The sequence below is a fragment of the Acanthochromis polyacanthus genome, chromosome 11, assembly GCF_021347895.1.
Source record: "Acanthochromis polyacanthus isolate Apoly-LR-REF ecotype Palm Island chromosome 11, KAUST_Apoly_ChrSc, whole genome shotgun sequence".
NCBI lineage: Eukaryota > Metazoa > Chordata > Actinopteri > Pomacentridae > Acanthochromis > Acanthochromis polyacanthus.
The window spans coordinates 33,395,752-33,407,831 of NC_067123.1; positions in this window are offsets into that span (position 1 = coordinate 33,395,752).

The window sequence follows — 12,080 nt, forward strand, 5'->3', positions numbered from 1 at the left end:
ATCAAAATCACTTTATTCTACAATGATTTAATCCTCAGTGGAACTGTGAATCCATTAATGACTCAGCTGATCTCAAGAATCATGTGACTTTTTGTGTGAAATGCAGATTTCCACAGAACAGATAGGGGAGGAATGAAACATAAAACATAAATAGTAAAATTTGTAGAGTGTATAGAGTCATCCGTATAGATAACACCTGTGGCCAGTTTGAAATTGTTGCTCCATAACACTGAGCATTTTACTTACATAAGACACTTTAAAGCAGGAGTTGCACCTCATTGCACTCACACTTTTTAAAAAAATAGTTATTCCTATTTTCAATATTGATAAAATAATTGATCATATTTTTCTATTGTTTATGGCATCCTAACTCTTTATTTCCCCACACAAAACACACATTTCAGTAATCTCTACTTCTGATCATAGCTTTGCTGTTTCCATAGAGGTGCGTTACTTTATATTGCAGTGGAAAATTAGCCCATAGGAGCAAAAACATCTAAAAAGTGCATGAGGATCAGTTCGTTAAACTGATATGTGGATAAGATATACCATACTATGCCACTGCATCTACACATATGTCCTCACCTATATAATGAAAATCACAGGAAACCATGATAATGTAGTATGTAATGTTAATAGTTATAGTTGTATATAATCTAGACTGTGATCAACAAATAAAGAAGAAAATAATCTGAACAGATATTTAATGACATCTTTTGATATGATAGGTAAACTTATAGTAATTCCACCCCCATCAAAACACCTAAAATATTGACAAAGATGATAAGTAATTATTTCATGAAGTTACTATATCCACAGGGTTTACGCATTCAACGAAACTGCACATGAAAAGTAAAACAAACTTTCAAGCTACTTCTCTCAGTCTCTTTCTTCTCAAGTGACTAATCGCCTTTCAGAGCAGGGCGTCGCACGTTTCAAATGGCAGATAACTCATTTTGGAATGAAAATTAATGCCAAAGTTAAAACAGTTATCTCTGTTGTTTGCTGTTTTTGCACATGAAGACTTCAAAATAAAAATCTCTATCCCATGTGAAAGTTCTCCCTGATGAGACGGCTTTGATGGCGGCTTTGAAGTGAAGGAGAACGTGGTAATAATGCTGATGATGGTAATTGATAACGGTGAGCTGAATTGGTAAATGGTTGTTCATCGGGGATAGGAAGTGCTGAATGTGAGCCAGACTGGATACTGCAGAGCCTCGGGCTGTGTGATAATCAAAGGGAGGGGTTGGAACGGTGGCGATAAGAAAAAAGTGGCAGTTTTGTGTGTGTGTGTGTGTGTGTGTGTGTGTGTGTGTGTGTGTGTGTGTGTGTGTGTGTGTGTGTGTGTGTACTTGCTTTTGTATATGTCACTATGTCTATGTGAGAGAAGCATGTGGGTGTGCACTTCCAGTACATGATGTATGCCTCAATGAGTGTGTTCTTCGGTGCACATGGTGTGTGCTGGTGGCTGTGTGGGCTTGTTGTTGGTGTGGGTGGAAAGGTCAAAGTGTGTGTGTGTGTGTGTGTGTGTGTGTGTGTGTGTGTGTGTGTGTGTGTGTGTGTGTGTGTGTGTGTGTGAGAGAGAGAGAGAGAGAGTGTCCATTTGTGTAGCAGGTGGTGGAGTGCTGGAAAACCAACACACGCTGTCACTCTGATTGAGATGGGAACTAACAGGAGAAAAGGAACATGAAAGAGTGAAATAAAGAGAGATTTGCTTAGAAAGGATTTATAATGCAAAGAGTATTTTATGAAAATAGCCTTTATTGCTACAAAGTAACAGACAGCAGTGGTATGAGGGGGTTTGACAGAAAAATCCTCCAAACTCATAAGATGATACCTTTATTTTCTTGTGGTCGAGTTAGATATTGTCATTCCCAATATCTCTCTTCCCTCATTTCCTTTCTTTCCTGTCTCAACAGCTCCTTGAAACTTTAAAACAAGTCAGTTTTATAATGCAACACTATGATTCTGGGTTTAAGTTTTGAGCAGAGTTTGGCCCCCCCAAAAAAAAAAAAATCACTCAGATAAAATAAGAACTTCATTAATGTCTTAAAATGAGTCAAAACTTGCAATTTTAAACTCATTTCAAGTTGCTTTGAGAGTTTTCTATTTACAAATAATCTGATAGCGAACATTTACCTTCCTGTCAAACAAGAGCTGTTTGCAATAAACATTTCCTGTGGGGAAAAAAAGAGTTTAAAGAGGGTCCCTGTTCTCTCTCTGGAGGTTCACTGGAGCGGAAGGCAGGCTGCTCCGTGGTACAGCCTCGTACCGTTGTCTGCAGAGGACTGGTGGTACAATCCTACACTGAACAGTGTGGGGAGACAGTCTTTATTGCAGAGATGATTGTGATCAGCTGCAGGTGTGTATCCTCACAGATCACCTGCAGCACAGAGGGAGAAGGAGGAAGAAGTAAACGAGCAGGAAAGGGTGGTTCAAACCCTGTCTGACACTTGGCTTAAACTGACTATTAAATGTATTCTATTTTAGGAGAAGCAGCAGCCCTTTTTTTGTCACAAACACATTAGAGCAATATGAAATAATTTTTAGTTTTCACGTACCAGTTTGGTGAGATGCTGTGCAGAGTGTAAGTGGTGGGTCTTTAAAAAAACCCAAACAAATCAGAAATCTGGATTCTCAATTGTTGAACCACCACTGCTCAATTTGGTAAATTTAGAAGAGTGTCGTTACTTTTACAATTGCTACAGCTTTTTAAATGTTCCGTAATGTTTGTGGTCATGAACAGCTTGTCTCCTCCTTCTGCTAACTGTGTCTCTCAATAATGTCAAGATTTATGATTCCATTTTGCATTCTGTCTCTGGGCATTTGCTTTAATAATTGATGCTGTTATTCATTGGATTACTTGGCTCTAAAATGACCTGACTTTTCTTGTGTGCCGAGTAAGTGCATAGGCAGCTTAGACAGAGAAGGCATAGAAGTATCTTTCAATAAATTTGAGTGTGTGGTGAAAAGAACAAGCAGATGCAAGAAGAGATTCGAACAGGCAATGTTTAAATTTTGTCCAAAAAATAAGCAAGAATAGATAGTGAAGTTAGTCTGGGGAGCTTTTATCTCACCCTATGACTGTCTATGTGTGTGTTTTTGTGCTGCAAACAAACGAAGCTGGCAGGACGGAATCAATTACTGACCAGTGAGGATTTTCCCACAAACTTGAGCGGGTGAAAACGTGCATCTGTATATACTAGTTTTGTTTGTATATGTGCATATGTGAGTGCATGTCCCTCTGTTTGAGCATATGTAAGTGTGTGTCCATGTGGCAGCTTTTAGTATGCAAAAGTGTAGGTGCATTTGTCAGTTACTTGTGCGTACATGTCCATCTACATTTGCGTGGCCTGACGATTCAAAATGTCATAGTGGGAACATATCTGGACTGTGAGGTCATTTTGACTCATCTCCACAACTTGAACTTTAAATAGCTATTTGTTACAAATTGTATTTTAGAGGTGAATTAAACTTAAGTTAGGAAATGTAAGAAGTCAACGAGTGTCCACACAAAGATATAAAGACATGCTTGTGTGAGGACAACAGCTGGCATGAAGCAAACACATGGGAAAGTAGCTGGCGAGGCTTCAGAAGAGAAATAAGCTGACTTATAAACCAGTGACTCAGTGTTCAGTTGAATGTTTTCTCTCTCCTTTGACGCCCTCAGAAAAAAAAGAAAAAAACAAACTTTATTACACATGGTGTTTGATGTCACCCAACACTGACTGATTGAAACACATGAAGTTACAGATGGAAGCAAGAGTGGGTTTTAAAACCACGCATTCCCACAAAAAATGGGAGAACTGGTGTGAAAACTGAGACTCTGCTTATGAAGACATTTTTTTGTCTGTCAAACGTCGACCACACACTTTTTCTGTCTCTCTGTGTATCAGTACTTGTCACATGGAGACGCTAACACTTGTATCTGTATGTTGACCGACCTGTGATTTTTAACAGATAAAGAACACATCGAGCCTTTGATGAGAACATGTAACCATTTTCTCAACAATGACTCAGTCAGGAGGAATTCTTTTCACATTATGGATCTTTTAGGATTATTTCCTTTCCATTTCAGTCAGTTCACTGTGTTTTTTTCCTCCCCATTTCCTCATCCTTTTCATTTTTTGTGTGTCAATCTGATTATGCCACAGCTTCTGTTGTAGCTTCTGTAGTCATTCATTAAATGAATAGAAACTAATTTCTGTGTATCAAGCTACAATTGAGCTCATAGGACTAGATGGTACAATCCCTTAGATTAATCAGCACTTGGTATTGAGTGGGGGGAGGGGGAGGAGGAGTGCAAAGTGACCATCCAGGGGCAAACACTTCACTGGGGTCTTCAGGTGGGCACCCCTCTTCACTGGCGTTTCGTTAATTTAAGCCCACTACACCTCCAAAGGGCTTAACGGCGACACCCAGCGTCCCAGATGTGCCCCCCTCTGCAGTTACCCCTGGATGGTCACCTCGCAGCCCAATTGGGGTCCTTTCTCTTGATCCATATCCATCTGCTGCTTCGTTCGGCTGCCTCTGATACGGACTTGACAGCTCGTCGGAAGGCCTGTTCTCGCACTCCCATTCCCTTCAGAAGCTTGGTTGTAGACGTAGCAACAAACCCTCTACATCCGACCTCAACTGGAAGCACTTGTGCATGCCAGCCACGCTGTTCTGCCTCGGCTGCTATATCCGCGTACGTATTTAGAGACTATTTTTTCTAAGTAAATGATTCTTTCTAGCCTTATGTTGGTTGATATGTAACTCTACATCATTGCCATTGAAGTCCCAGCCTCTCTCTCCATCCACCTCCCTCCAGTCACTGCAGCTCAAGCACACCAGCTCACCTCCAATGCTGGTGCTCAAACATTGTAAAAGTACTCCTGCACAATAAGTTGTAATATGTAATGGGTAACTTAGTTAAATGTGATTTCTCGGACATAGATACAATCTGTTATATTCCATATAAAATTTGATATTGCCAAAAAGGAAATATGTAATGATTATCTCAACTTAATAACAAGAACACAATCAAAGGTATTTTTGAATAAGCTCATTTTATTATTGTTTAGCTAATCAGAAGCTGGTTGTTATTAAATTTGAACGGCTTAGTTGTCATTTTAGTGATATTCAGTCATTTTTTTATTAATAAGTGATTGTTTCCATAATAAATAATTATTTAATTTGTAAAGACATGATCATAAAAAAAGCATTTATTTAATTTAAATGAAAATATATGCAAGATATATCCTGTGGATTTCAATAGTCCCTCAATTATATATTGACCCATATGTTTCTATGTGTCAGAAAGTTTTCGGTCCAAGGGCAGGAACACAGCTTCATAATATTGTTTATTTATGCTTCTAGTGTGTGTGTGTGTCAGCTCCAGGCGTGCATGTTGTTGGCCTTTCATTTCTCTGATTGTTCTTCAGTAACTGAAAAAGTGGCGGTCGTACTATAGTGAACAACTGGAGCAGGAAGCAGTGCCATGCAGGATAACATTGGTCTGAATGTAGGGCTTGGTGACCCAGGGGATACCGAGCCAGGGTGACTCACACATGCACACAACTACACACACAATTGGGAGCCAATAAAGCCGGACAACAGTCTCTTTGGTGGGTCCTTTAAAAACCAATCAAGCAGACATCTTGGCTCTTGTCATTGTTGGCTGCTACAGTTCTGCCGCCGTCGTTACCAGATCCAAATACAAGTAACACAAGACTGTGTGTGTATCTCAGGAAGTAGGGTGTTGTGTCAGAGTTGTACATAGAGAGGAGGGAGTCATCCTGCCTCACATTCTCACAAACAAATGTGCTCTTTAAAAAGGTTTTTAAACAGCTAGAATTGCTCATTAAATTTCTAAAGAGTGTTGCTTTGAGCCCCAAATCCCCAAAGTGGGTTTGAAAGATGTGTTATCTTTAAAATAATCAACAAAATGGAAACATTTATCAAAGCCAAAAGCTGTAAAGACAAAGAATCTTTGGATTTTTAACTTTCCAACACTCCTTGATTGAATCATGGTTGACATCCGGTTCTGCCACGAAAATTAACCAAGTCAAAGGTTATAATTGTGATAATTCATCAAATCTTTTTATTGTATGCGTCTTGTTTTTGAAAAGAATCACAAAATAAAGCTGCTGCATTAATGAGATTCTACAACAAAATTTAAAATCCTCAGCATAACCAACACCCATGATTCACTCAGCTGCAATCAGACATCCGTTACATTTCACCCCCCTCTTGTCTCATATGAAACTAAATGAACCAAGGTTGTTATTGGGTGAAACTAACAAAAACTGCACAAACAAACAGAAAACGGGGTTCTGTGGTCTAAAAGAGGATAGTGTGTGGTTGAATACCAGTATCTCCCACTAAATCTGCCAAGGTGGCAAACAAAAACAAAAACCCCTTAAAAGAAAAACATTCCCCAAAACAAAAAGCAAGGAAGTGCTGGGTTCTGTGCACTGACACAAAGACAAATAGGTTTCCACAAGAAGGCTGACTGATGGTGTCGAACCTTCCAGGTCACCTACCTACAGTCATCTGAGCAGTTGGGAGATCCCTCCTTATATCCCCGCCCAGCTGATTGTCAACAGCACACAGCTGAGCTCAATCACACAGGTGCAGCAGACTGAGCCTGATCTGAGAGCCAGGCTGTGAACTACCAAAGTCCATAACTCATCACATGACACAAACCCATCTAGTTTTCAGCTGAACTGCAGGAGACAAAATAGGAAACAAATCCAGAAACAAATTAGAAAGTTTGAGAGGAAAATAAAACGCACTTTATCAACAAAATCATTTCAGCATGGCCCAAAAACAGCATAGAGTGGAACAAGTTGTGGGCAGGCATATCTTGCAAGAGTTGATGAGGAAAATGCATTTTATAGACTGTAAATAGTTGAATATCTACAATATTTGGGGCTAGCTAGTGTTGGTGACACCTATCATCACTTTGAAAAACATGCTGATACCAGGTTTTCATATTTTTCATATGGATTCTGACATTTTATTATGTTACACACAACATTTCTGAGCTTTTCTACTTATGTACAAGTCAATACTGCTTCCATTAATGTGTGGGATTTTATATTGCAGTGACAAATGAGCTCACAATGAGAAAAATGTGGTGAATCACAGAACAGTTGTAATTTGTGACGTGAAAATGGCGTGAAGCAGGAGCACATGAGGGAAAATGGCTGTAAAGTCAATGAGTTTACTGAATAATATCAGTTCAGCAATCAGCAATTAGCAAGAGTTTCCGAACATTAGCTACCATTAAGTGAAATAAGGCTGTGCTGAAGTAAGTATGGACACATTCTGATGCTTATGAATTCAACTTTGTTTAGCGAGAATGTCAGCTATGTATGCTTGCATTAAGGTACTTTGGTAGCCCTTTGTTTCCAAACAATCTACTAAATGTTTTTAGCAAGTTTCTCAGCAGTAACTTTAGAATTTAGCTTTGATAAAGGGAAAACTGAGACACTGCTGAATTAGAACAGCCCCAGTGAAATTCTACTTAATTGTTGCCATAAATTGGAGTTTGTTATAGCTGCACAGGTGCAGGACAAGAATGTTAAATTTGTCTACAAGCAAGTACACAGATTAACATATGCAAAGCACAATAAATGCACATTATTTTTGGCTTGACTTAAGCTTTTATTTTCCTATAATTTGCATTACTGTATGAAGCTACCTTTATATAGCAGTTTAAAGTGCTTTACAAGTGACTGACTGACAAAACAGAGTAAGACATAGAAACTGATTTTGGGCACCAAAACAAATAACACAAATTAGAGATATGTAATTATCAGATGATGTAATAATTTCCATAAAACTCCCACAGAAATTATTAGGAAATTATAAGCATGGATTTACGTATCTTTTCTAAAACTATCAAACTTTTTGTTTAGATAAAATAATGAAATATTTGTCGCTAACAAGCTTCATTCAGGAATGAGAATGAAGTGGATTAACGCCAACAGGATCCAGTCTGAATGGTTGATGGTCACAGTTCACTGATCTGCGTGTGTGTAAATATGTCAGTTGGCATTTTGTTGTGTGTGGAACTGAGAGGCTTATGTAACCAATGAAAGTGTGTGTGTGTGTGTGTGTGTGTGTGTGTGTGTGTGTGTGTGTGTGTGTGTGTGTGTGTGTGTGTGTGTGTGTGTGTGTGCGCCCATGTTTTTGCTATATTGTGGGGACCAAATGACCCCACAACTGCAGGAAAACCGAAAACTATGTCACTTGTGGGGACCTCATTTCGGTCTCCACAAGTTTAAACAGTGTTTTCTTGGTCATGTTGTTGTTACTGAAAAAAGTAAAAGTGCAAAAACGTTTCTTTAGGGTTAGCCATTGTTTTGGTTAGGTTTAGGGTTTGGTTAAGGTTAGGGTTAGGGTTAGATATGAATGGGAGTCAATGGTATGCCCCCAAGACAACCAAGACAACACTGTTTAAACTTGTGGGGACTGAAATGAGGTCCCCACAAGTGACATAGTTTTCGGTTTTCCTACAGTTGTGGGGACATTTGGTCCCCACAATATAGCAAAAACATGGGCGCACACACACACACACACACACACACACACACACACACACACACACACACACACACACACACACACACACACACACACACACACACACACACACACACACACACACACTCCCGGCCTGCCTGATCCCTCATGATGTTTTCTCTTGTTGTCCTCCTGATGTGCACAAACACAGACGCACACTCTCTCACAGCACTCCCACACTCGCTCACGTCTGTTTGGATTTGTTTTCTGTCTAAAGCAGCCTCCTCCATCCCTCACTGCCTCCCTCCTCCTCCACTCACCTCCTCACTTTCTCTCCTCAGAAGCCACAGCAGGCCAAAGGAAACTTTACACAATTCACTCTCTCAGCTGCTGTTGTAGCTGCAGGCAGAAGCTCGTATTCATTACGAGCTACTAACCTGCCTGAGGCCCCTTCAGGCCGACTTATTTTCATTCTTTTAATACATAATTTCACATTTTTTCAAGCTTTTTATTGAAAACAATACTCAAATTATTGTTACGCACAGGAATCAACTACAGAAACCAGAACTGTCTCTACAGACTGTAAGACTGCAGCGGGGTTTAGAAGTACATAGTCTAAGTGACAAAGCATGATATCATGTCAAAATATGAGAAAAATGCTGTCATGTAAATGGTGTTTCTGACACTTAGTTCATTATTTGTCACACTGGGACTCTTCAAACTCCGGTTTTGCACTTACATCATGGCCACAACTGGAAAAAAGCAAGGCAACATTTGATTTATTGCTCCTTTTTTGCGTTGGTTTAACCCATGGGCAATGCAAGTTGGCTTTCTGTCAACTGGTAATAAAGCATAAGAGCTGTTGGCACAGTTATTTAAACCTTAAATTTTGGGAACTTTTAGGTGTGAAATGTGCTATTTTAAATGACTTTTTTTAATCAATCCAGTGAAAGAACTGTGTTTAATTCTACATAGAAATGATCACAGTCCTGTTTTATTTTAATATCTATCAATATTTTCATAACAAAAACCTTTCGGTGTCATATTTGCTGTTTTATCCTATGATGATACATAATTCACATAATATAAATCAGAAGGCGATGCAGTAAGAAGATATATTTTTGTTGACTGATGTGTGATTTTTATGTATTTTTATGAGTCGAATCGAAAAAGTTGAGAAGCTTAAAAGCTGTAGCCAGTGTGCGGAGTTCATTTCATTTTTTTCTCCGTCTAGCAGTCATATAAAGCTAGCAAATAAAGCTGGATGTGTGTTGTGGACCTCCTAAGAAGAACAATGCATTGCCGCTCAAAGATAATTGAGATTAAACAATAAAACATGTTAAATAAATGAAATCAGATTTGTTATGATCAGCGAGCCAGCTCCATGTTGAGAGTGACTAACATTTTACATGCTTCATCTCTTATGTTGAGATCGACATACCGGGTGGGGATGTTAAACTTCACTTCTGCCGATGAAATCAGCGAACAGAGACGTGCTTTGAGAGTGTGAACGTATAAACACTTCAAACCTGAGGCGCTCTTTGTTCACCTTTCACTTCATCATTTGCAGGCGTGTGATACAGTGACTACACGTCTCAGCCAGCCGTGACTTATGATTTCATTTTCAGGTTTGGTTTAGTGTTACTGGAAGTGGCGGAAGAAGTATTCAGATCTGATACTTGAGTAAAAGCACCAATATGACAGCGTAAAACGTTCTGCATGACAATCATACTCAAGTTAAAGTTGAAGGAAACTGTAGTTAAGGTATAAAATCAGATTAATATGTTTAAAGCAGTGTGTTAGCAGCATGTTACTGTTGGATCTGCTGCAAGTGGAGCTACTTTGAGCTACTTCATATTCAGTTTTTATGCAGGGAAACTAGATCAGCTAAGGCTGAGAGCTTGTAAAAGTAGATGTTTTGGTCTCTAATCTTCTGACTTGTAATACATATAGTGAAAGCAAACCATTTGAGAAGTTTCAAGGAGAAAACAAAGCACTATCTGGTGGAGCTATTAACATCTCACTGACATTTGATCTCAACTACATACACTGTTTTGAAAAAGATGTGAGAAGCCAAAATGGTCAGAAATCACTGGTTTAACCGTATTGTAGAAGCTTGGTTTATTATTAATTTATCTTAAAACTAACCATAGCTGTCAGATAAATGTAGTGGAGTAGAAAATACAATATATAGGAAGGAAGCAGAATGTACATGATGGAAATATTCAAGTAAAGTAAGAGGTTGCATTTAGTTTCTTTTCACTACTGACAGTTATCCTTTAACCATGTAAAACCCACCGTTGCAAAAATACAAGATCAGTTTTATTTTTTTAATTAGTATTTTATATGTATATATATATATATATATATATATATATATATATATATATATATATATATATATATATATATATATATAATTTCTGCTCTTTTTTCTATATTTGAGTGTATACATTTTTTATATACATTTTATTTATTTACTTTTATTTTTTCTCATTTTTTCTACACAATATATATTATCTTTTCTATATTTTCTATGTAATTTTACTAAAAAATTAATTCTATAAATGCGTTTATCTTTTAATTTTATTTTTTAATTTTATTTTTTAGTTTGATTTTTTAGCTAATTTTTTTTCTGTATTTGGGTCTTGTAGGGTTAAGACAGCAGACTTTTAGATCAATTTACATCAAAAGAGTTAAAGTTTTGTAATATATTTACCAAAAAATCCTAATTTTAAAGATGTTCAGTATCAAATATTAACCCTGTGAACCCTCAGCCCTGCCTTTTCTTTTAAAATTTGGTAAAATAAATAAAAATTATTCAACTTTTTTTTGTCTTTATTCATGACTTGTGCCATTGCAACTATATAATACTGTTGAAAACACCTTTTTGAGTTCTCTTTACTGCTGTCTCTAGTTGTGCTGTTTCCATAGAATTGCATGAAAAACGAGCCCACGGTAACAGGAGCAATAAAAAAAAAAAAGAAACTGCTCAGGAGTTCAGAAGGTTAATGCACCAAACGAAACACATTTATGCACAACTGAGCCTATAAAATGAGTCATGAAGGCTCTTTACTAACAAGACTTTTATTAGACACTTGCGATGTCAGTTTAGTACCTTTTTATCACATTTTTACTGTCAGATTGTTGGAAGGCCTTGGGTTGTGTGTCATCTCCCTCCGGAAAAACCACATATACACATATACATATGCAAACAAACACACATGAGCGTCCCATAAGCTTCCAGATGTCTGAATGAAAGGTATAGAGTGTCTGAGCTGTATATGTGTGTGAATGTGACTGCTGCAGCCGTCAAGCTCACGGCGTTGACACAGTAAACTGATCCTATGGGGTCTGGAAGGGAAATGTCTCACTGCCACACACACACACACACACACACACACACACACACACACACACACACACACACACACACACACACACACACAGACATATGTATATGCACACTCACACACACTCCAGAGGGAGAGGAGAGCACTGGAGGAGCGGCACTCACACGGAGATTGAGTTACAGCTGAATTAGATCTGAGCTGTGGGAACCAGCA